This window comes from Apium graveolens, chromosome 3 (genome assembly GCF_009905375.1).
Source record: "Apium graveolens cultivar Ventura chromosome 3, ASM990537v1, whole genome shotgun sequence".
Classification (NCBI taxonomy): Eukaryota; Viridiplantae; Streptophyta; class Magnoliopsida; order Apiales; family Apiaceae; genus Apium; species Apium graveolens.
Window position 1 is genome coordinate 204,461,136 of NC_133649.1, and position 26,615 is coordinate 204,487,750.

General features: G+C 38.5%; 1 non-coding gene across 1 annotated transcript; it reads right to left on the reverse strand.

The window, feature by feature from the left end:
* Positions 1-14,195: 14,195 nt before the first annotated feature.
* LOC141715897 (small nucleolar RNA R71) lies at positions 14,196-14,302 on the reverse strand. Its single transcript, XR_012572640.1, has one exon. It is a non-coding gene; the product is annotated as a small nucleolar RNA R71 (small nucleolar RNA).
* Between the last annotated feature and the right edge of the window lie 12,313 nt (positions 14,303-26,615).

A 26,615-nucleotide genomic window follows, 5' to 3' on the forward strand; every position in this document is an offset into this window, starting at 1 on the left:
ACAATGAAAGTTGGCTTTTATCAGTTTCGTGTTATTCGATTAATATCATCACTGTCACATGGTAAAGGTAATAACAATGGCTATAGAAGGAAGTAATAATGAAGTTGTGATCTCATGAGTGTTTTATTATTGATAATTTGAAGTGTTAGTTAAGTGGTTAATTAAATAGTTAATTATAGTTAATATTTGATCAACAATTTTAAGTGTTATTATCTTAACATTGAGAAGTAATCATACATTGGTGAGTGAGTTTAATTAGACAATAAATTAGTCTGAGTCTCTGAGGGAACGAACAAGAAAGTATTCTATATTACTTGCGAACGCGTATACTTGCGTGAATATTAGCGCGTGTTTTCGCCCTAACAAGTTTTTGGCGCCGCTGCCGGGGACTCGGCGTATTTGTTTAGTTTATGTGCTTACCATCATTGGTCATTAGGACTCAGTGATTAGGACGTAGTAGTTACTTACTCTTTTCGGTTGTGTTTCAGGTACTTTAGCAAGCGTTTATGCAAACTCGTTCTCGTGCTCGCAAGAGGACTTTAGATACAGCTGAGGAGACAGACGAAGTTCTTGATATTCCGGAGAAGTTAGATTTTGAGGATTCGGATTCAGGAACTGAACAGAAAGAACTAGTAAATATGGGAGATCGTATTGTTCAAGCTGATCCAGCTCTTATGGATTTTTCTCGGCCTAAAATTAATGACATTCAGTCAAGCATCCTTCATCCGGCTATTCAAGCTAACACCTTTGAAATCAAGCCGGGCACTATTCAGATGGTGCAGAATTCTGTTTCTTTTGGAGGAGCGGCAACTGAAGACCCCAACATGCACATAAGAAATTTTGTCGAGATCTGCTGTAATAACCCCAATTTTTGAGAAATTTTGAAACCCTTATGAATAGTGTTTTTGCTGAACGAGAAAACTTTTCATGCCACACTATGTAGGGGTTCTGTTATGGATATTCTGAGATTTTATTAGTACTCTATATGGTATATAAGTGTATGTAAAGATCGTCAGAATCCAATTCCGAACACTTTGATTTTTCCCGGAAATCCACTAGATACGGAAAGAATTGAGAAAAAGGTAACAGGATAAAAAAGGATTTAAATTAAAGGATTATAGGAGAGGATCATAAAAGGAATATAATATATTGAGAAAGGTTAAGGGAACCTAAGTAATAAGATCCCGGGTATGATCCCTCAAACGATAAACGAGAACGAAAGATAAGCGAACCGTAAAACAAATAAGTGACCAAGAGACAAGCTTGTACAAGAAGCCAGGGATTGTGACATCATCAAACCACAAGGTGTGGACAAGTGGGAGCATTATGACATGTGCAAGGTGACATAGGCATGACAAAAAAGGAAGGAATTGTTGGATGCTTGTAAACCACACAAAGTTCAAGGTTAGAAGGGTAATTAACCAAAAACAAAACCAAAACAACCTAGCTAGCCAAAACAAATCAAAGCAAACACAAAATTTTTCATTCTTCAAGCATTGCTCTCGGCTTTTCATCTTTTTCAAAGGAAGAAAAATAAAAAATCAAGTTCCAAGCATTGTTAAATCACAAGGTAATTATCTAAGCTTCCTTGTACATAGATATGGATATGCTATAAGTTTAAGCTCCTAATTCCTTCACAATCTCTTCCAATAAATCAAGGAAGAAGATGGTGAATAGTAACCTTCAAGAAATAACTTTAGTTTTCTTGAATTTTTATGAAAGATTAAGGTTATACAAGCAAGGATCAAGGTTCTTTAGGCATTCAAAGTTCTTGGGTTGTGTTAAAAAGCTTCAAGGAAGGTATAATCTCTTAACCAAGCTTTGTTATTGAATGTTAAGAGCATAATATGAGTATTGTAGTTCATGAGAGGCTTGATGGTTGTGTATGTAGAGATTAGTGAGTTTTGGGATGTTGTTGGATTGGTAAATGTTGTTATTTTGATTAAAAGAACTTAAGTATGATTAAAGTTAAGCTTAGGCGTAAGTATGAATGATTAAATTGAATTGGTTGGGGTTGTTATGATGTGATAAGGATGGATGTTGGTTGTATGTTGGATTTGAGGTTGATTTGGGATGGTTTTGAATGGTTTAAAATATTGGAAATCGCGTAAACATAGCCGTCGTAACGTCCGATTTTCTTTAGACTGTTTTGTGCATAACATTAGGACCCGAGAACCCCCTGCTAAATTATGACAATTGCCATGTCTAGATAGCTCATGTTACGAGCTTCGTTTTGATATGTAGTTTGTTCGATTCCGATGCACGGTTTAGGAGAAACGACCGTTTCAAGTAACGGCGTTTCGCGAATGAAACTTTTCCCCTCGCCTTACTTTGAAACATAGGTTAAAGACCAAAAAGGGTTAATTAATGTATGAAACATTTATGGTAAGTGTGTTAGGCAGTTGGTAAGACACTCGCGAAGGAATCGCCTTAAAACTCATAAAGGTTAAATTATTAAAAATGGTGGAGCCGAGGGTACCCGGGTGACTTAAGCGAATCAGTGAGCGCAAAACAAGCGTTAGAGTCTAAGTTAGTTAAAGTATAGATTTACAAGTGATTTTGGTTTAATTCCAACTTACTTGTTGTTTATAGGTTACCAGACTCGTCCCGAGCCTTTTATCACCCCAAGTCGCTCAGGCAAGTTTTCTACCCGTTATACTGTTGTTGTGATGAATATATGTATATGCATTATCTTGCGATAGATGCATGTTGGTTAATTAGCAAATGTTGCGATATATTGAAGCATGCTGATATGGTATATATATGCATGCCTATTTCGTATTCTTGCCATATATATCTGTTGGTTCAGTTGATAATACCTATGCTAGAGAATAGCAGTAATTTGCATATACCCTTAGTATAGGGACCCAAAGGTGAAAATATTTTCTAAAACCGGGAGTCGAGGATCCCGAGTAGATTTTATATATATATATATATTTATATATATATATGGTTATAGTTTTCAAAACTATTAATCGAATAAGGTTTATTCGATAACTTTATTTTATTAATGAATATTATCTTGAATATTCATTCGAGGGCTTATGACTCCTTTTATTTTATTAATTGAATATTATTTGAATATTCATTTGAGGATGTATGACTCCTTTATTTTATTTAATGAATATTATTTATAATATTCATTCGAGGTATTATGACTCCGCTTATTACTGAAATATATTTTTATTTATTAAAGAATAAGGTGTTAATAATCAAACTTATTTTCGATTATTCAAATAAAGATAATACTTTCATATAAGTGTATCTTTGGTTATTTAATACTCGTTTCAAGTATAAGTTTTAAAACTTCTACTTCAATTATTTTTATAAAGATTATTCTTTATGGGAATATTATTTAAATAATAATATTCAGATATTTTCTAATATATCAGGACTGATTTATTTCATTAAATCAGTTTTACTCCAAACATTCTTAAAAATGTTTTCGAGTCTTCAAAATGATTTTAAAAGTTAGAGCGGATCCCAAAACTCGTTTTCCGATTTAAGATCTTCCTTTCGAAGGAGACTTGAATATTCGCTCAAAATCTTGGGGATCCGGCTCTGTGATGTATTTTATATTCGCAACATGGTTGCTGTTTTGAGAAAACAATTTGATTACTTGCCCAATGTTCGGGAAGTAAGTCCATCTGATTGAGGCGGCATAAGCGACAGGACGGGGTACGGTCTATGAATGTGTAAGTGGCTGGGTGGCAGTCCATCAACGCGTGAGTGGCCGGGTACCGGTCTAGCGCGAGGTCCTAATACGGCCAGGGTGATGACCGGTGAGGAATTCATCCATCTACAGTAGAAAAGGTTACTTATTGGTATCTTTGCCTGATCAGCAAGATATCTGGTTTATGCCAAAATTCTTTTCCTTTCCAAAATTCATTGGATATTATAACTCTGTTCATACTTTACATGACAGAGATTTTCAGGAAATGTATGAGATATATATATATATATGGATATATATATCAGGACTTAATGAAGTATCTCGTAACTTCATTATTTATAATGATATTTCAAAGATTGAATCTATGCAAGTCTTATCTTGTAGTCTCATCTGGGTGATGAACTTTGAAACTAATTATAACTTGAATGGTGGTAGTTCAAGTAGTATTTGGAAAAGATATAAGTATATTGGAGTATCTTGTAACTTCATCTTTTAAACTTATATCTAGTTAATGATTATCTTATGCATGACAAAGATTTTCAGAAAAACGTTGAGACAAGGTTAGATATATGAGATCACCTTGCAACGATATTTTTATACAGTTATACACTGGAACTCTGTGTATATTATGCATGGAAGAGGACTTCCAAGATTTTTAAAAGTATATATGTATATATACTGAATATTTTGCGACTTCATCGCATTAAGATATCAACTTGGTTCATTTCTTTTGACCAAGACTTTCATGAGTACTATGAGAAGGCTCATATATTGTTAATCATTATACATATTATTTTGGTGGGCTTGCTGCTCACCCTTGCTTTATTTCTTCATCACACAACAACAGTTAGGAAAGATGGCCAGACTCCAGCAGACCCAGCGCAAGCGCGTGGGAAGCGTCCCGTGTCTTCCCGTTGATGTTGTAGCTGCTATAGCTGCAGAGGTAGATCTATTGTAGATCAGACCATCTACTTTTGAGAATCAATTATGTATAATTATAACTTGTGGCAGATAATGGCAATTAACTGTAAATTTATCAAGTAATCATTTTGGGTTGTAATAACTTTTAAATTGTGGATTCAAAGACTTGTACTTATTTAAATTTCATCTCTGAGACTATAACGGGTTGTGGTGTGTGTTAGTGTGGGGTCACAGCATAAGGTTATTTATTATTAATTAAGTGAAGTGATATTGTGGAAAGAAAGACCGTGACGACCCGGATCCCCGACCCCGGATCTGGGGGTGTTACAGAAATGGTATCAGAGCTAAGCGTTATAAACCTCAGAGATGATGGGACATTAAGATAATAAGTTCACTAAGATAATAAGAACTCTTGCCAAGTTCATAGTCGGGCTACCTAACGTAGTGACAGTTAAAACCCTTATGGGAACCCTTATAAATATCGTGATAGGAGCGTAGTTCGTTATCGTATATGGTAGCGGGACTCCGAACCCTGAGGTTGAGGAGCAACATCGCGATGATATTTTATTACTAATTGGAGATCGGATTGTGGATCCGATAGAGTGTCCTAATGCAGGACCGGATGATGTTGATATTGAGGATTTAGCGGTTGAGGATGTTGTCCTAGAAGGGATAGTTGTTGAAGAGGATCCCATGGAGGATCCTGACAGGATTGGATAAAGGACCACTGATGAATTGATGACCATGGTTTGGTCGACTACCAGAGGTAGGATTGGCCGTTCACTACCGGAGGTTCGTTCAAGTTGTAAAGATAGTAGCCCCTTTAACGCGGCTTACTCGTAAGACTGAGAAGTTCGAATGGACAGAGAAATGCGAGAACATCTTTCAAGAACTGAAGTAGAGGTTGGTGATGGCCCTTATGCTGGCGTTGCCGGATGGAAAAAGAGATTTTGTGAAGTATAGTGACGCTTCACACAAGGGCTTAGGGTGTGTGCTTATGCAGCACGGTAAGGTAATCGCGTACATGTCAAGACAATTAAGGTAATATGAAATTCGATATCCCCGCTCATGAGCTTAGGCTCGTGGCAATAGTTTTACCCTAAGGATTGGAGGCACTACTTGTATGGAGAGAAGTGCGAGAATTACCTAAGCCATAAGTGCTCTAGTACATTTTCACGTAGAAAGAGCTCAACATATGCCAGAGGAGGCAGTTAGAGCTAATCAAGAATAATGATTGGGAGATTCTTTATCATTCGGGGAAAGCCAATATGGTGGCTGATGCCCTTAGTAAAAAGGAGAGACTCAAGATGATAATGTCTTTTGGAGAGTTTATAAGAGATTTTGAGAAAATGGAAATAGAAGTGAAGGTAATCGGAGCCGGTACCGAAAAGCTGTTTGAGATTGCAATACAGCCCGAATTATTGGAAAAGATCATATTGTGCCAGAAAAAGTTATGAATGAAGGCAGGGAGCCAACAATTAGATAAAAGATTAATATCGAGAAAGATGATAAGGGAATAATGAGGTATTCCTATAGAATTTGGGTTCCGAAAGTTCAAGAGCGTAAGGATGAGAACTTAGATGAGAGCCATAGTTTGAGGAATAAGATTTAGAGTAAACCCTGAACGTGATAGTCAGGGAGGTCGCCATCAAGATAGAAGGAACCCATGACATAATGGAGTGGAAAATAAGGATTTTAAATTAAAAGATGACCCCAATTATGGGGAGTAGGATGAAACATTTCATACTAAAGAAACAGAAAGTCGAGTAAGGAAAGGAGACCCGAGACGGTACTCCTATACGGTAATTCATGGACCTGTCTAAAAAGAACTTAGACTATTATCCCCAACCACCACCCTGAGGAGACAGTGCGGTGAGAAATTCTTTCAGGACCTTTAAGTCGCTAAGCTCTCAGAGTTCCATGGAACAAGCTGACCCAGCCGAGGCAAGAGCCTGGCTAAAGGAAATATAGGAATTATTTGAGATTCTAAATGATTGATGAATCACAAAAGACTGTTTTTGTCACTTACCCTCCTAAGAGAGAGACCACCCGCTGGTGAAAGACCAAGAAAGGCACGGAGCCAGAGGTTATGATAAACTGATTAAAGTTCAGCCAATTGTTTTCGGGAAAGTAATTCCAAAGGTTATGGAGAGAGTGTAAAAGCTTTAGAGCCAGAACAAAGGCAGACGAGTATGATGAATTGTGAATTTAAGTTGTAAAAGTGGTCAAGATTCGTTCTAAGGGCACGAATCCAGAATGACGGGATGTTGAAATCAATGCTTATATTGTGTTGGTTCATGAAATAATGATAAGAGAAAGGAAAAAAAAAGAAATTGAAGTGGAAAGGAATATAACGGCAATAGAGTTTGAGGTATGATAAGGGAGTTGGGTATGAGGAAACCCTAACGACTCGTAGCAATAGAAATAGAAAAGTATGCATTCGTCAGGATGAGGGTGATTCACCATAAGTTAAAATTGATGGTTGAGGGCATAAGAGATACATATAGTTATCCCCTGTAAGTTGGGAGGATTCGAGGAAACCTTGAGATAATTCGAAGGATAAATAATGAGACGCGGATAGACTAAGGGGATAAGGAACTAAGAAATTAGGAAAAATTGGATGAAGGAAGTGACCTTCAAGAAGGTGAAATGTAAGACCGGTGGCTTGATACCCAGAAAGGGAGACGCCAGGTATGAAAGATATCCCAACATTGAGATGACTGTTGAGATAAACAACAAAAGTAAATAAGGATTTATTAAGAAGAAGTTCACGTTGAACACGACCAATATCTTCCAGATCATCCATGTGATCATTACCAAATCAGGAAAGAAAAGCGGATGACCATTGTTATCTTTTGGAGGCCATATGGATTGACCTCAATTTGAATAAGGATGCTATTATGAAGTTAGGTATAGACTATCGAGGTGGGAATGATGAATATGATAATCTATCAAGGATATATGACTTGATTTATTCGTGGAAGGATGCAGGTACCTTTTTAAGGTGGAATTAAGGATAAAACATTGGTAACTTAAAATGAATCCTAGGGGACTGCATAAAGGTTGACATGTCACCCTTAATAGGGACAGTATGAGTTTTGACAGTATGATTGGGAAAGGGTTAAGGTAACAACAACCTTTAAGAATCAGTGGAGAAATTTTGCAGAAGTATATAGACAATGGTTCTACTATTAGTAAATGGTATTGTGATATGCCCTGTATCTAGGGAATACAGGAGGAACGATTGAAGGATAACCTTAGAGATTTTATAAGGAAAAAGGTAATATTCAAAATTCTCAAGAATAGAAATGTGGATAAAGGAAATATGACGTAATTATAATGATGCCAAGTGGGGCACGTGTTAAACCACGAGAAAGTATGGATCGAACCAGTAATGGTCAAAATTGTTCAGGGCAATTAGGACTTAAGATAAAAAAAAATGTTCTAAGTATGATTGAGAGTCAGTCTTGACAGTGATTAGCCTCTAAAGAATGAGGCAATAACTTATGGAAAAATGGTGATTATGTTACCTCCTTAGAAGGATTTGATACGAGATGTATGGACTCTGTATGGTTAGCTATTAAGACTTCAGGGAAAATGAATGACTACAGTGGGTCAGTGGTGGACCATAGTAAGGCAGCAATGATTCTGCGAGTAGTGAGCTGATTACAACCATGAGAGTTGTATTGGAATGGGTGTTGAGATTGAGTACCACTAATCGGGTCGTGGTAGTGTATAAGTTATCATTGATAGACTAATTAAGTAGAGTATCTACCTGGTGAATAATTATTCTTTCTTATCAATAGAGAGTCGTATTATTATACGAGGAAGGTTGCGGTGCAAGCATAGAATTATAGTAACGATGATGTATAGAATGAGATCCCAGATTCGATTTTCGATGTCGAGGGAGTTTCAAAGGTGATTATGTATAAGCTCGAGGAAGAGTGTGGGTCCATAGAATGATGGACGGGATAGCGAAAATATTTAGGCATGGGAAATACGAGGCTATAATGCTTAATGTTGATTTATATACGTATATGATTTGTTCTCCTATGACAAACCTCTATAGTTCAGAGGTAGGTTCCAAGCCAGATATTTTGTGGCAGTATATTTTTTTTTCATATATACAATTCTCTTTAATTCGTTCTTTTCTCTTCTTTTCATTTCATGTAAGCTGAGAAGAACAACCCTTCCAGAAAGGGGAGGTATTGCCGAATGACTATCTATCTGTGTGATAGAAGCCTAGTAGGATACCAGCTATTGTTTAATTGCTTGTCAAGTGCTAAAGGCTGGCCACCTTCTGTACTAACTAAGCGATATAACAAGTGTTCATGATCATAGTGATCTCTCTACAAATTCCTTTACTTCTATTTGATTGATCAAATTTTGGAAAATAGAAACAACTGAAAAAGGAGTAATAAAGTGGTGGTAGTATGCAGAATGGGAACACATTCGTGATACTAAGGTTGACGTGGTTATTAAAAGGTTATAGAACGCTAACGAGCAAAAGTATAACCAGTATAATATTAGGAACGGAAGGTAGTAGCGATTACGAACTGGAAAAGAAGGGGTATTGAGAAGCAAAAGCTCTAATGCTAAAAGCTATAATGAGAGTCTGTGCAATAGACTTGAAAGAAATTGGAATGATCACTTAACACGGATTGAGTTTTCTTACGATAATAGATCATATGTCAGTATTGAGATATCGCCTTATGAGATCCTTGAGGGAAGACAATATCGATCTCCCTTATGTTAGGATGAAGTTGTAGAGCGCAAGATGCTCGGACCCGCAGTAGTCCAAAGGACCAAAGATATAATAGATCTAATCAGAGGACGGCAGGTAGTAGCCCAAGATGGACATGATAAATATGTTGATTTGACACGAAAGGACAAAGAATAGGAAGTAGGGGACCTAGTGTTGTTATAGGTATTCCCTTGGAAAGGAAGGATGAGGTTCGGAAAGAAATGAAAGCTAAGTCCACGAATTGTTGGACCCTTGGATATATTAAGACATATTAGGAAGTTATCATATGAGCTAGCCCTAACCCCGAACATGTAACAAGTTCGTAACGTGTTTCACGTATCAATGTTAAGGAAGTGTAATTCAGATGCCAGATAAATAGGGGCATATGAGCGCATAGACATGCAACCCGACGTAACCTATATGGAGCAACCAGGAAGGGTTATAGAGTGAAAAGGAACAAGTGCTTAGGGGAAGGATTATCAAACTAGGCAGAGTTTGGTGGCAGGACCACAATGTGGGAAAATTGACTTGAGAGTTAGAAAGTGCAATATTAAGAAGGTATCCCTATTCATTTCTATCTGATTCCGGGACGGAATCCTTTTAAGGAGGGGAGACTGTAATAACCCCAATTTTTGAGAAATTTTGAAACCCTTATGAATAGTGTTTTTGCTGAACGAGAAAACTTTTCATGCCACACTATGTAGGGGTTCTGTTATGGATATTCTGAGATTTTATTAGTACTCTATATGGTATATAAGTGTATGTAAAGATCGTCAGAATCCAATTCCGAACACTTTGATTTTTCCCGGAAATCCACTAGATACGGAAAGAATTGAGAAAAAGATAACAGGATAAAAAAGGATTTAAATTAAAGGATTATAGGAGAGGATCATAAAAGGAATATAATATATTGAGAAAGGTTAAGGGAACCTAAGTAATAAGATCCCGGGTATGATCCCTCAAACGATAAACGAGAACGAAAGATAAGCGAACCGTAAAACAAATAAGTGACCAAGAGACAAGCTTGTACAAGAAGCCAGGGATTGTGACATCATCAAACCACAAGGTATGGACAAGTGGGAGCATTATGACATGTGCAAGGTGACATAGGCATGACAAAAAAGGAAGGAATTGTTGGATGATTGTAAACCACACAAAGTTCAAGGTTAGAAGGGTAATTAACCAAAAACAAAACCAAAACAACCTAGCTAGCCAAAACAAATCAAAGAAAACACAAAATTTTTCATTCTTCATGCATTGCTCTCGGCTTTTCATCTTTTTCAAAGGAAGAAAAATCAAAAATCAAGTTCCAAGCATTGTTAAATCACAAGGTAATTATCTAAGCTTCCTTGTACATAGATATGGATATGCTATAAGTTTAAGCTCCTAATTCCTTCACAATCTCTTCCAATAAATCAAGGAAGAAGATGGTGAATAGTAACCTTCAAGAAATAACTTTAGTTTTCTTGAATTTTTATGAAAGATTAAGGTTATACAAGCAAGGATCAAGGTTCTTTAGGCATTCAAAGTTCTTGGGTTGTGTTAAAAAGCTTCAAGGAAGGTATAATCTCTTAACCAAGCTTTGTTATTGAATGTTAAGAGCATAATATGAGTATTGTAGTTCATGAGAGGCTTGATGGTTGTGTATGTAGAGATTAGTGAGTTTTGGGATGTTGTTGGATTGGTAAATGTTGTTGTTTTGATTAAAAGAACTTAAGTATGATTAAAGTTAAGCTTAGGCATAAGTATGAATGATTAAATTGAATTGGTTGTGATTTTTATGATGTGATAAGGATGGATGTTGGTTGTATGTTGGATTTGAGGTTGATTTGGTATGGTTTTGAATGGTTTAAAATATTGGAAATCGCGTAAACATAGCCGTCGTAACGTCCAATTTTCTTTAGACTGTTTTTGTGCATAACATTAGGACCCGAGAACCCCCTGCTAAATTATGACAATTGCCATGTCTAGATAGCTCATGTTACGAGCTTCGTTTTGATATGTAGTTCGTTCGATTCCGATGCACGGTTTAGGAGAAACGACCGTTTCAAGTAACGGCGTTTCGCGAACGAAACTTTTCCCCTCGCCTTACTTTCAAACATATGTTAAAGACCAAAAAGGGTTAATTAATGTATGAAACATTTATGGTAAGTGTGTTAGGCAGTTGGTAAGACACTCGTGAAGGAATCGCCTTAAAACTCGTAAAGGTTAAATTATTAAAAATGGTGGAGCCGAGGGTACCCGGGTGACTTAAGCGAATCAGTGAGCGCAAAACAAGCGTTAGAGTCTAAGTTAGTTAAAGTATAGATTTACAAGTGATTTTGGTTTAATTCCAACTTACTTGTTGTTTATAGGTTACCAGACTCGTCCCGAGCCTTTTATCACCCCAAGTCGCTCAGGCAAGTTTTCTACCCGTTATACTGTTGTTGTGATGAATATATGTATATGCATTATCTTGCGATAGATGCATGTTGGTTAATTAGCAAATGTTGCGATATATTGAAGCATGCTGATATGGTATATATATGCATGCCTGTTTCGTATTCTTGCCATATATATCTGTTGGTTCAGTTGATAATACCTATGCTAGAGAAGCAGTAATTTGCATATACCCTTAGTATAGGGACCCAAAGGTGAAAACATTTTCTAAAACCGGGAGTCGAGGATCCCGAGTAGATTTTATATATATATTTATATATATATGTTTATAGTTTTCAAAACTATTAATCGAATAAGGTTTATTCGATAACTTTATTTTATTAATGAATATTATCTTGAATATTCATTCGAGGGCTTATGACTCCTTTTATTTTATTAATTGAATATTATTTGAATATTCATTTGAGGATGTATGACTCCTTTATTTTATTTAATGAATATTATTTATAATATTCATTCGAGGTATTATGACTCCGCTTATTACTGAAATATATTCTTTATTTTATTAAAGAATAAGGTGTTAATAATCAAACTTATTTTCGATTATTCAAATAAAGATAATACTTTCATATAAGTGTATCTTTGGTTATTTAATACTCGTTTCAAGTATAAGTTTTAAAACTTCTACTTCAATTATTTTTATAAAGATTATTCTTTATGGGAATATTATTTAAATAATAATATTTAGATATTTTCTAATATATCGGGACTGATTTATTTCATTAAATCAGCTTTACTCCAAACATTCTTAAAAATGTTTTCGAGTCTTCAAAATGATTTTAAAAGTTAGAGCGGATCCCAAAACTCGTTTTCCGATTTAAGATCTTCCTTTCGAAGGAGACTTGAATATTCGCTCAAAATCTTGGGGATCCGGCTCTGTGGTGTATTTTATATTCGCAACATGGTTGCTGTTTTGAGAAAACAATTTGATTACTTGCCCAATGTTCGGGAAGTAAGTCCATCTGATTGAGTCGGCATAAGCGACAGGCCGGGGTACGGTCTATGAATGTGTAAGTGGCTGGGTGGCAGTCCATCAACGCGTGAGTGGCCGGGTAACGGTCTAGCGCGAGGTCCTAATGCGGCCAGGGTGATGACCGGTGAGGAATTCATCCATCTACAGTAGAAAAGGTTACTTATTGGTATCTTTGCCTGATCAGCAAGATATCTGGTTTATGCCAAAATTCTTTTCCTTTCCAAAATTCATTGGATATTATAACTCTGTTCATACTTTACATGACAGAGATTTTCAGGAAATGTATGAGATATATATATATATGGATATATATATCAGGACTTAATGAAGTATCTCGTAACTTCATTATTTATAATGATATTTCAAAGATTGAATCTATGCAAGTCTTATCTTGTAGTCTCATCTGGGTGATGAACTTTGAAACTAATTATAACTTGAATGGTGGTAGTTCAAGTAGTATTTGGAAAAGATATAAGTATATTGGAGTATCTTGTAACTTCATCTTTTAAACTTATATCTAGTTAATGATTATCTTATGCATGACAAAGATTTTCAGAAAAACGTTGAGACAAGGTTAGATATATGAGATCACCTTGCAACGATATTTTTATACAGTTATACACTGGAACTCTGTGTATATTATGCATGGAAGAGGACTTCCAAGATTTTTAAAAGTATATATGTATATAAACTGAATATTTTGCGACTTCATCGCATTAAGATATCAACTTGGTTCATTTCTTTTGACCAAGACTTTCATGAGTACTATGAGAAGGCTCATATATTGTTAATCATTATACATATTATTTTGGAGGGCTTGCTGCTCACCCTTGCTTTATTTTTTCATCACACAACAACAGTTAGGAAAGATGGCCAGACTCCAGCAGACCCAGCGCAAGCGCGTGGGAAGCGTCCCGCGTCTTCCCGTTGATGTTGTAGCTGCTATAGCTGCAGAGGTAGATCTATTGTAGATCAGACCATCTACTTTTGAGAATCAATTATGTATAATTATAACTTGTGGCAGATAATGGCAATTAACTGTAAATTTATCAAGTAATCATTTTGGGTTGTAATAACTTTTAAATTGTGGATTCAAAGACTTGTACTTATTTAAATTTCATCTCTGAGACTATAACGGGTTGTGGTGTGTGTTAGTGTGGGGTCACAGCATAAGGTTATTTATTATTAATTAAGTGAAGTGATATTGTGGAAAGAAAGACCGTGACGACCCGGATCCCCGACCCCGGATCTGGGGGTGTTACATCTGCAGCACTTTTAAGTATAATGGCGTGACTGATGAGGCTATCAAGTTGAGGCTTTTCCCATTCTCACTGAGGGATAAGGCTAAAGACTGGTTACATTCTGAACCAGCTGGGTCCATCACTACATGGCAAGATCTTGCGCAAAAGTTTCTGGTGAAGTTTTATCCAATGGCAAAGACTGCTGCTATGAGGAGTGCTCTTACTCAGTTTGCGCAGCAACCTACAGAATCTATGTCCGAGGCTTGGGAACGCTACAAGGAAATGTTGAGAAAATGTCCACATCATGGAATGCCGGATTGGATGGTGATCACTGGTTTCTATAATGGTTTGGGGGCCCAATCTCGGCCAATGCTCAATGCAGCAGCTGGAGGCGCCTTATGGGCTAAAAGCTATATTGAGGCGTATAATCGTATAGAGACGATGGCTGCAAATGAGCATCAAAACCCAACTCAAAGGATGACGTCAGGCAAGGTAGCAGGTATTCTGGAAGTTGATGCAGCCACCGCTATTGCAGCCCAGCTCCAAGCGCTATCAATGAAGGTCGATTCTCTGGCTACGTATGGAGTTAATCAAATAGCTATGGTTTGTGAGCTTTGTGCAGGTTCTCATGCTACGGATCAGTGTTCTCTTGTCAACGAATCTGTTCAGTATGTGAATAATTATCAGCGACAACAGCAGCCTGTGCCAGCGACCTATCATCCTAATAATAGAAATCATCCAAATTTCAGCTGGGGGAATAATCAGAATGCGATTCAGCCAACATATCAGCAAGGAGTGAGTAAACAGTTTAACCCACCTGGATTCCAGCAACCACATCAGTATGCTACAAGGCAATCATATCCTCAACAGGGAAGTGTAGCTGCACCTACTAGTGCTGATTTTGAGGAACTTAAGCTGTTGTGCAAGAGTCAGGCGGTTTCTATCAAGACCTTGGAAAATCAAATCGGTCAATTAGCCAATGCAGTGCTCAATCGTCAACCTGACACTCTTCCCAATGACACGGAAGTACCAGGCAGGAAGGAAGCTAAAGAGCAAGTCAAGGCTATTACCTTAAGGTCTGGAAAAGTAGCTGATACTGAAAAGGCAAAAGAAGTCGAAGCTGAAGTTAGAGATGAAGAATCTAAGCAAAAGGAGAAAGCGGCGGAACCAAGGAAGACTACTGTTGAACACACTCTGCCTGATGCTAATACAGGGGAGAAACAGCTCTATCCTCCACCACCTTTTCCTAAGAGATTGCAGCAACAAAAGCTGGATAGACAGTTTGGGAAGTTTCTGGAGGTGTTCAAGAAACTTCACATCAATATACCTTTCGCTGAGGCTCTGGAACAAATGCCTAGTTATGCGAAGTTCATGAAGACTATTTTTTCAAGGAAGGTGAAACTGGATGACCTTGAAACCGTTGCTCTCACGGAAGAATGCAGCGCTGTTCTGCAGCAAAAGTTACCGCCAAAACTGAAAGATCCAGGAAGCTTCACCATTCCTTGCACCATTGGCAATCTAACTTTTGACAAGTGCCTTTGTGATTTGGGAGCAAGCATTAATCTAATGCCTTTGTCGATCTTTAAAAAGCTGGATCTGCCTGATCCAAAACCCACATACATGTCGCTACAATTGGCTGACCGTTCCATTACTTACCCAAGGGGCATAGTTGAGGATGTGCTCGTCAAGGTGGATAAGCTCTTCTTTCCTGCAGATTTCATTATTCTGGATTTTGAGGAAGATAAGAAGATTCCCATAATCTTGGGGAGGCCTTTCTTGGCTACCGGCCGTACCTTGATAGATGTGCAAAAAAGGGAACTTACTATGCGGGTCCAAGATCAGGATGTGACCTTCAACATATTCAAGGCAATGAAATTCCCTACAGAAGATGAGGAGTGCTTAAAAGTGGATGTGATTGATTCCGTGGTTACTTCGGAACTCGAGCACATGCTAATGTCTGATGCATTGGAAAAGGCCTTAGTGGGGGAATTTGACAGTGATGATGAAGATAGCAACGAGCAATTACAATATCTGAACGCTTCTCCCTGGAAGCGAAAGCTGGACATACCATTTGAATCTCTTGGTACTTCTGACCTCAAGAACGCTGAAGGGAAGCTCAAACCATCAATAGAGGAAGCACCTACCTTGGAGCTCAAACCATTACCTGAACACTTGAGGTATGCTTTTTTAGGTGATTCATCTACGTTACCTGTTATTATTTCAGCTGACCTTTCAGGTAGTGAGGAAGACAAGCTCTTAAGGATTTTGAGAGAATTCAAATCGGCTATAGGATGGACCATAGCAGACATCAAGGGGATAAGTCCTTCATATTGTATGCATAAAATTCTGTTAGAGGAAGGTAGTAAGCCAACTGTGGAATAGCAGCGAAGACTGAACCCGATCATGAAGGAGGTGGTAAAGAAAGAAATTCTGAAATGGCTAGATGCAGGCATTATTTATCCTATTTCTGATAGCTCGTGGGTGAGCCCCGTACAATGTGTACCTAAGAAAGGAGGTATCACTGTGGTCGCAAATGAAAAGAATGAGCTCATCCCTACTCGAACAGTTACAGGATGGAGAGTATGCATGGATTATAGGAAATTGAACAAAGCCACAAGGAAGGATCACTTTCCTCTTCCATTTATTGATCAAATGCTTGACAGATTGGCGGGACATGAGTATTTTTGTCTTCTAGATGGTTATTCCGGGTATAATCTGATTTGTATTGCACCAGAGGATCAGGAAAAGACTACCTTCACTTGTCCATTTGGCACATTTGCTTTTCGTAGAGTTTCGTTTGGGTTATGTGGCGCCCCGACCACCTTTCAGAGATGTATGATGGCTATATTCTCTGACATGATTGGAAATAACGTCGAAGTGTTCATGGATGACTTCTCCGTCTTTGGACACTCATATGATGAATGTTTGAATAATCTGCGCGCCGTACTCAAAAGATGCGTGGAAACTAATTTGGTGCTTAATTGGGAGAAATGTCATTTTATGGTGCGTGAAGGCATTATCCTTGGGCATAAGGTCTCTAGCAAGGGTCTGGAGGTGGACAAGGCCAAGCTGGGAGTCATTGAAAATCTTCCCCCACCCAATTCTGTGAAAGGAATCCGTAGTTTTCTTGGTCATGCGGGTTTTTATTGGCGATTCATCAAGGACTTTTTAAAGATATCTAAGCCGTTGTGCAAATTGCTTGAGAAAGATGTGTCTTTCAAATTTGATGATGAATGTTTGGCAGCATTCGAGACTCTCAAGAAGAGTTTGATCACTGCACCAGTTATTACAGCACCAGATTGGACAGAACCGTTTGAGATGATGTGTGATGCGAGTGATTATGCGGTAGGTGCAGTTCTGGGACAGCGCAAGAAAAATATCTTCCATGTGGTCTACTATGCGAGTAAGACTTTAAATGGGGCCCAATTGAACTACACCACTACTGAGAAGGAGCTTTTGGCTATAGTCTTTGGCTTTGAGAAATTTTGATCTTATCTGCTTGGTACGAAAGTAACAGTATTCACTGATCATGCAGCTATTCACTATCTGGTTTCTAAGAAGGATTCGAAGCCGAGACTCATTCGTTGGGTGCTTTTACTTCAGGAATTTGAGTTAGAGATCAAAGATAGAAAAGGTACTGAGAATCAAGTAGCTGACCATCTCTCTAGGTTGGAGAATCCCGATTCTACTTCACAAGATAGGACGTTAATCAATGAATCTTTTCCAGATGAGCAGTTGTTTGCAATTCAGGAGGAAGAACCATGGTTTGCAGATATTGTAAACTATCTCGTCAGCAATATAATGCCTCTTAATTTGACATCCGCTCAAAAGAAGAAGTTTCTGCATGAGGTGAAGTGGTATATGTGGGATGAACCATATTTGTTTAGACAGGGAGCTGACCAGATCATCAGGAGATGTATCCCGTTCTGTGAGACGGAGGGGATATTACAAGACTGCCATTCCACGGTTTATGGTGGACACTATGGAGGTGAGAAGACGGCAGCTCGTATTCTGCAAGCAGGTTTTTTCTGGCCTATTTTGTTCAAGGATGCTCATCAGTTTGTTTTAAGGTGTGATCGTTGCCAAAGAGTGGGAAATTTGTCAAGGAAGGATGATATGCCATTAAATGTGATGCTTGAAGTCGAGGTCTTTGATGTGTGGGGAATCGATTTCATGGGGCCTTTTATCTCATCTTGCAATAATCAGTACATCTTGCTGGCAGTCGATTATGTCTCAAAATGGGTCGAAGTTAAAGCTTTACCGACAAATAATGCAAAGGTAGTACTAAATTTTCTTCATAAGCAAATTTTCACAAGGTTTGGAATGCCTCGGGTAATCATAAGTGATGAAGGATCGCATTTTTGCAACCGTAAGTTCACTTCTATGATGCAGCGTTATAATGTGAATCATCGAGTAGCTACTGCCTATCATCCGCAAACAAATGGTCAAGCGGAAGTGTCTAACAGAGAGATAAAGCGTATTCTAGAGAAGGTTGTTTGTCCGTCAAGGAAGGATTGGTCTTTAAAGCTCGATGAAGCTGTTTGGGCTTACAGAACAGCATACAAAACTCCACTTGGGATGTCACCGTTTCAGTTGGTGTACGGTAAGGGATGTCATCTACCGGCGGAGCTTGAGCATAAAGCCTACTGGGCATTGAAGAAATTGAACCTGGATTTAGATGCAGCTGGTAAGAAAAGAATGCTTCAGCTTAATGAACTTGATGAATTTCGACTTCAAGCGTACGAGAATAACAAAATGTATAAGGAAAAGGTGAAGAGGTGGCACGATAGGAAGCTACATCCTAAGTTATTTGTGCCAGGGCAACAAGTTCTGTTATTCAACTCTCGGCTCCGACTTTTTCCTGGGAAGTTGAAATCAAGATGGTCTGGACCTTTTATTGTCAAAACTGTGTTTCCACATGGAGCGGTGGAAATTTTTGAGAATGATTCGGACCAAGCATTCAAGGTTAACGGTCAGCGGTTGAAGCACTACTATGGGGACATGGCAAACCGAGAGGTGGTTAGTGCCATTTTGTTGACTACTTGAGAAAGGTACGGAACGTCAAGCTAATGACGAAAAAGAAGCGCTGCGTGGGAGGCAACCCATGAATTGTTGTTACAGGAACCCTTAGAAGTTAATAACCTATCCAAAAACACAAAAAAATCAGAAAATAGGGGCTGAAAAAAAAAAATTCCAGAGACCCTCTGCGCGCCCGCGCAGCTATGCTAAGCGGCCGCGCAGCTTGCTGCGCGCCCGCGCAGATATGCTGAGCGGCCGCGCAGGGGTCGAGTTCCAGAAAATTTTTTACAGTTCAGAAAAAAAAAAAAATAAAACACAAAAACAGTTGTAGCCCATAAACCCACGAATTATTCCCACTACCCCATCATTTTATCCCTTAATTCCCAAATCCTAATCTAATCCACACCCTATATATACATACACCTATCCTACATATCTCTCACAAAACTTCCTACACTTAAACCCTCTCACAAACATCAAAAATCAGTTCTTACACACTTTTATTCACGAATCAATGGCACCCAAGAGAGCACGCACTATTGACAGCAGCAGCACAGTTCCTACTGCTGATTCATCGAGGGGTACTGCTGCAAGACCTCGGTTAACTGACAGAGCTGCGGAGGAGGAGTACACTAGGCTGTTGGGGAAGCCGATTCTGAAAGAGAGGGGGTTTTTACCATCAGGGAGGGATGGTGAGTTGTTGCCCATGATTGCAGAGAAGGGGTGGATAGCTTTTTGTGAGTCACCCGAAGCAGTACCGATGAGCGTTGTTCGCGAGTTCTACGCGAACGCGAAGGCTGAGAAGAATGGGTTTTCTGTAGTCCGTGGGCTAACAGTTGATTATCATCCGGCGGCGATTCACCGTGTGATTGGACAGCGAGAGAGGAAGCCCGAGGAGGAGAACTGGAATGAAAAGACTGCTGAGGATTTTGACTTGGATTTGATTTGTGCGACTCTCAGTCGACCGGGCACAGTTTGGAACCGCAGTCCAGCCAATAATGAGTATCGTCACTTTCCGGCGATCGCCATGAACAGGTATGCCCGTGCATGGAATGCATTTATATGTGCTAATATTTTGCCTTCTTCACATGCACACGAGGTCACAGTTGAGAGAGCACAGTTGTTGTGGGGAATTCTGCATGATGAGTACTATGTGGACCTTGGTGAGTTTATCTACCAAGGAATTCTGAAGTTTTTGAGGGGAGAAAAGCATATGAACATCCCTTATGCATCCACGATTACGAAGCTATACCGAGCAGTAGGAGTGAACTGGCCGGCTCATGAGCAGTTGCAGTTGCCAGCAGCTCCGATAGATTCTGGCACTCTGAATGGGATGCAGGAGTGGACCGGTGGTGAGCCTGAGGAGCATGGGCTGGGTTATCGTCTTCCAGGAGGACGTCCAGCACGAGGTGCTACTATGGCTAGGCCAGGGCGTGGTGAGGCTGGTTCGTTGAGAGCTCAGGAGGGTGCTGGGATGGGTGATGCCCAGTATAGGAGGCTTTCACGACGGATGGATGCCATGTATGAGACGCAGAGCAGGTTTGCTCAGGAGCTCACCCTTGCGTTAGGGACTGCTTTTCGAGGCCTTGGAGCTGATATCCAGTGGCCAGTTTTTGGTGAGGACTCTGCATACCCACCGCCTCATACTCCACCCGCTGAGGGTGATGATGATGATGACTCCGAGTAGGTATACCCTGTGTTCCTTTCTACTACTTTCACTGAGGACAGTGAAGATTTTTAGTTTGGGGGTGGTAGTTAAGGAATATTGTGTGTGTATCATTTAGTTGCATATTCATGATAGTTTAGTTCATATAGTTGCATAATTTATGCCATTTAGTTTTTTTTATGACATTTATGAATGTCATATAGCTCATGCATTTACCATGATCCCTTTTGCAATAAGTTATCGACTGAATTGTGATATTGATGCAAGTGTAGTGATAGCATTAAAGTGATATTAAGTTGTGTAGGTTGATATGCATGCTAGAAACAATTGTAAGTCCACTAAGTCTTAAAGAGTGCGTAAGGGCTAGATTGTTGTTATGATTTGGTTGTTTTCAAGGTCAATCTACTTATTATGCTTAGAATTCGATTATAGGTTCTTAGTGATAAAGACATGAAAAAAAAAGAAAAAAATTTTGGAGAAAAAAGTATGGAAGTTGTTGCTAGTTGTGGCTAGGCGTCAAATGGCTAGTAGTCGGCTCGCATATGTTGCGAGTAGTCTAGGGTTGAGCAAGATGGAGCGAAACGCACTTGCTCAGAAGTTATAAAAAAAAAATATTTTTTACATAATTGATCAAGAGTGGGCTCTTTGGTATTCGAGTTATTAAGTTCTTAGGGGACTTTGTGCCTAGTGACCTAAGGCTTTTAGAGTCTGGGATCCGCTAACCTAACGCTCGTTACATGGATACCATTGTATAAGTCTTTTGTGGACCTCACTCATTGCACGGTCAAATAAGCATTTGAGTTGTAAATAAAAAGCACGATTCCGTAGTAAGCTCCAGAGTTCTTGTAGTGTTGTATATCACTTTGTGCCTAGAATTTTTATTCTTTGTATAATCGTAGGATTGCCTTGAGGATAGTCTAGTCATAGTAATTGGTCTAGTTCCGAAGAATATCTGTTAAGCATTTGCACACACCACGTTTCTGGATGTATGTCCGGTTGCATGAGTTTATTGATCTTTAGTTGTCTAACTGCATTCGTTGAGATGTGACAATTTGGTTGGTTAATTGTAGTAAGGGGGATCGTTGCATTTTCATATAGATTGCATTCATGCATATTTTTATTTGTTTTTGAGTCTGTGACGCTTGAGGACAAGCATCGATTTAAGTTTGGGGGTGTGATAAGTGGCATTTTATACCACTTAGAACGTCTTAAAATGGCTTAAATTGGTGTCTTGAAATCAAGTATTTTGTGTATTTGATGCGTTTTTCTAGTGTTTATGCATTTCAGGGTATTAGTTGCATTTCGGGGGAGGAATCATCAAGAATAAGCCTTGGCATGTGTTCACTATTGCGAGAGGAAGGAATGGGCAGATTACGGCGAAGAAACGAGGCAAGCTTGGAATTTTTCCAGTAGGGTCCTGCGCGCCCGCGCAGCAATGCTGAGCGGCCGCGCAGCAGCCTGCGCGCCCGCGCAGATATGCTGAGCGGCCGCGCAGGGTCGGGAAAAAATACAAATTATTTTAGACTTCTACTTCTGTTTGGCTTCCAACTTCTATGTAATCTGAGTTTTATGGGACTATTATATAGGTAGATTTGAGACATTTTCACAGAGAGTATTAAGGAGATTATGTTTTAGATTGTGTTTTACGCAAGAAGCAAAGGAGATAAGGAAGAAGACCGATTTAGCACACCGCAACGAAGAGGAAGCATATATTCTTGTGATTCTTGTTTCGTTGTAACGTTGGATGCTAGTTTTCTTGCTTTGACTTATTTACTCTTGTGACGTACTCTGTTTTAATATAATTAGTGTAGGTATTATTTTTTTGTGTTGTTTGTCATGATTTCATATGAACCCATGATGGCGATAAGTTCTATTATGGGCTAATCGTGATCATGGGGTTACAACGGATTTATTATGGAATTCTTTAGTTAATTGTTTAATACTTTAGTGTGTGATGATTGCATGATATCTAGTATTGGTTGTGCGTATTCGTCTTATGTGCGTTGCGAATATATAAGATAGGGTGTTAATCTCTTGTGAAGCGACGGTGGATCTTGAGATTTAGAACTTGCCATGCTAGCATAGGTTCATGTACGTTGAGCATGATTAGTGGGTAACTCTAACAGTTTTATTTGCCCTATGTAATCAAAAGAAATAACTTGTGCTTAAATCGTTGTGTTGTCAATTTCTGTAGACATATAGGAACTCAACATAATTGATGACTATTCAACTTCTATCTTAATTGTGGATGTTTGGTAGAATGGTATTAGTATAATGAAAGTTGGCTTTTATCAGTTTCGTGTTATTCGATTAATATCATCACTGTCACATGCTAAAGGTAATAACAATGGCTATAGAAGGAAGTAATAATGAAGTTGTGATCTCATGAGTCTTTTATTATTGATAATTTGAAGTGTTAGTTAAGTGGTTAATTAAATAGTTAATTATAGTTAATATTTGATCAACAATTTTAAGTGTTATTATCTTAACATTGAGAAGTAATCATACATTGGTGAGTGAGTTTAATTAGACAATAAATTAGTCTGAGTCTCTGAGGGAACGAACTAGAAAGTATTCTATACTACTTGCGAACGCGTATACTTGCGTGAATATTAGCGCGTGTTTTCGCCCTAACACTTATCGTACAACATCGCTACATTATGCGAAAATTCAACAACTACGTATCATCGAAAACATGGTATTTATGCAATGATAAAAAAAATCCTTTCACAACACAACAGTAAATGGAGTTGGGTTCGTAAACTTGCATGGGTATCTCGAGGTAGAGGATGCTCTAGGTTTTGCTCGGAAATCTATAAACATAAACACAATTCACTTCGTTAGGACCCGTTCTAATTTACGGCGACTCGCACTCATATGCTACTTATTATGCACCCTCTCAACTTATACTACCCTTATTATTCCTTTAACTCATTATTCACATTATGGTCGCTTCATTTTTCTAAGTATCTTAGGTTCATTCTCATTATCGTCGTCGGCTCCGCTTATGGATTATTACGGTTTCTACTCGCGCGGTCTCGGCTCCGATATTTTTATAAAATTGAGAAATCATTATTTTCCCTTGAAATTTTTTTGTCAGTTAGGAAACTAAATATTTTACTCTCTGTAAACATTTCATGATTTATGAACACTTTTAAGTGGATCCTTTATATTTTCAAAGTTTGTGATTTGTAGCAGTTTTTGTCGTGTAAATTACTTTTACTAAAACGACCATAACTTTTGATCTGTAAATCAGAATCAAGCGATTCAAGTGCCTAAACGATCCTTATAAAATTGTATATCATAATAAAGGGTTATTTGTCAAGAAACTACAGTTTACAACTTCGGGACTTTCTGCAGAAACTTAAAGTTACAATTTGTTGGTTTTAACGGAGTTATGTTTACGATCGGGGTTTCGTTTACACCCTAACTCTTAACACAACCACCAATAATCATGATTTCATTATCAACACACAAACTCCTCTCAAGAACATCATGTTCTTTAGGAAACAACAATCAACCTTAAATATACTTAACTTAAACACCAAGATTTCATCAATACCACTTATTGAACTAGGTTTACTACCACATACTAAATGGATCTTAAATAAAGTTGGGCCAGAGATTTTTACCTTTCTTGAAAGATTGAGATGTTTTCTTGAGGATGGTGGAGGCTTGGAAGTGCTTGGTATTATTTTTGGAACCTAAAACCACCATTAAAATCAAGAAACCAATTAGAGGTTACTATTCATACTATTCACTAGTGCCTTTTTTTATTTTAATTCATCCATTAAACCTTGATAAAAAGAGATGAAAGAATTTTTTTACCTTAGTTTAATTGTTAGGAAGCTTGATAATTAATGGGATTATTTTACCATGTCTAGAACTTGAGTTTTGATATTTGAATTCCAGCCCCTTTTTGAAATTGCCGAATGGAAGAAGTGAAGGGGTGGGGGGGGGGGTATTTATGCTTGCTTCTCTTGGCTGCTTCTAGGAAATGGGGTGTGATATCTTCCACTTGATTTTTATTCTCCTAGGTTGAACCCTAGGTTTATTCTTGTTGCAAATCTTGGGGACAAAATCTAAGTAGCTTGCTAGGTTGCAAGCTAACTACATGGGTTAGCTTCCTTAGCACACGATTTTGCTAGCTAGCTTGATCATCCTATGGTTAGCTCACTATTTGATGAAGTAACCATGGTTACTTTCTTACCATGGTTTAGTTAGTGAGTTACGTTTATTTAATCATTTATGCGTTCGCTCGGTCGCTTAAACGTTTTCGCAATACTTATTCGTAAATGGTTCGCGACGTAATTCCTTTAGTATTTATTCCTTATATTTTTAATTATCATACTTGATTATAAATCTGTAGGGTTTTAATCTCGTAATTATATTGTGATCTCCGTAATCCTCGATGGGTCGTAAATACGGTCATTTTTCAAAGTTCATTTTCTTCGAAAACTAATAGCGTTTACATGCACTCATTTGGTACGTATAATCGTAATATCAACTCCGAAACTCATTTTCTCATGTACTACATAGTGTGGGCTTAAAAGTTTTTCCCGTCCATCAGGGTTATTATTCATTAAACATTTTTCAAGGTCTCAAAATTTTGAGTTATTACAGTCTTCCCCTCTAATAAGGATTCCATCCCGGAATCAATTAGAAAATATGTGGGGATATCTATTCCTCATTGCATCTTCAAGTTCCCAAGTTGACTCTTCGACATTTTGATTTCTCCATAAGATCCTAACTAGCTTCATAGTCTTGTTCCTCAACACTTGCTCTTTTTGGCCCATTATCCTTACTGGTTGCTCGATGTAGGTCAGGTCTGGTTGTAAATCTACCTGTTTGTATTCTATTACATGTCGTGTATCTGCATGGTACTTCCTTAACATGGACACGTGGAACAGGTTGTGCACTTGTTGCAAATTATGAGGCAAGGCGAGCTTGTAGGATAGAGGTCCTATTCTCCTCAAAATTTCAAAGGGTCATATGGATCTGGGACTCAGCTTCCCTTTCTTCCCAAATCTCATCACTCCTTTCCACGGAGATACCTTCAATAGCACAGAATCTCCTACTTCGTATTCCCTATCCTTCCTGGTCTGGTCGGCGTAGTTCTTTTGTCTGTCCTGGGCTGCTACCAGTCTTTTCCTGATGAGTCCTACCATTTCCCTGGTCTGCTGAACTAACACTGGTCCAAATATCTTGTGTTCTCCAACTTCATCCCAACATAGGGGAGAGCGACATCTTCTTCTGTAAAGAGCTTCATACGGGGGCATTCCTATGCTAGCGTGATAGCTATTGTTGTAAGCAAATTCGATCAAGGGTAAGTGGTCATCCCAATTTCCTTTGAAATCAATGGCACACACTCGTAGCATATCTTCTAGGGTCTGAATAGTCCTTTCACTTTGTCCATCAGTCTGGGGGTGGTAGGCGGTACTCATGTTTAGTCTGGTGCCTACGCATTCCTGGAAGCTTCTCCAAAATCGGGAATTAAACCTCGGGTCTCTATCTGACACTGTGGCTACTAATTCTAGATCATGCGTAGGGTATCTGCTCTCATATTCCTTCAATTATCGAGAAGCATACGCTATAACTTTTCCGTGTTACATTAGTACACATCCTATCCTTTAAGCGATGTGTCACTGTATATCACAAACTTTCCCTTTTCATCGAGAAGAGCGAGCACTGGTGCTGACACCAGCCTCCTTTTCAGCTCTTGAAAACTCTCCTCACATTTCTCTGTCCATACTAACTAATCTGTCTTCTGGGTAAGTCTAGTCAATGGACCGGCTATCTTAGCAAAATCTTGCACGAACCTTCGGTAATATCCTGCTAAACCCACAAAACTCCTAACCTCCGTTGGGGTAGTTGGTCTTTCCCAATTGGATACCGCCTCTATTTTGGAAGGGTCAACTAAAACTCCTTTGGTACTCACT